This window comes from Buceros rhinoceros, unplaced genomic scaffold, assembly GCF_000710305.1.
Source record: "Buceros rhinoceros silvestris isolate BGI_N320 unplaced genomic scaffold, ASM71030v1 scaffold21602, whole genome shotgun sequence".
NCBI lineage: Eukaryota > Metazoa > Chordata > Aves > Bucerotiformes > Bucerotidae > Buceros > Buceros rhinoceros.
Genome location: NW_010400959.1, coordinates 13,840 through 14,107, shown reverse-complemented (window position 1 = coordinate 14,107; position 268 = coordinate 13,840). Strand labels below are relative to the sequence as shown.

General features: G+C 57.5%; 1 protein-coding gene across 1 annotated transcript in view; it reads left to right on the top strand.

Moving 5' to 3' along the window:
• ABCC10 (ATP-binding cassette, sub-family C (CFTR/MRP), member 10) overlaps positions 1-268 on the top strand; it is a 17,820-nt gene that overhangs the window by 14,753 nt on the left and 2,799 nt on the right. The gene's annotated exons all lie outside the window — the stretch shown is intronic.

Here is a 268-nt window from a genome sequence, read left to right as displayed (position 1 = left end):
TGGCAGGATCTTGCTGATGAGGCCAGGCCCCAGTGGATGTTAGAGCAGAGCCTGAGAGATAAGCCAGCCCCTAGCTCTAGGGGAGGGTGGGATCTCTGTGCTAGATGTTGGTTGCGTCCAAGTGTAAGTGCTCCAGTTCCCAAGGCCTGACCCTGAGCAGGATTGGGATTTTGAGTGCTACTGTGAAATCCCCAGACTGGGGGAGCCATCTGGGGCCCTGTGCAGAGCCTGATGTCGGTGACTGCTGAGTTTGACCCCTGCAGGTGGA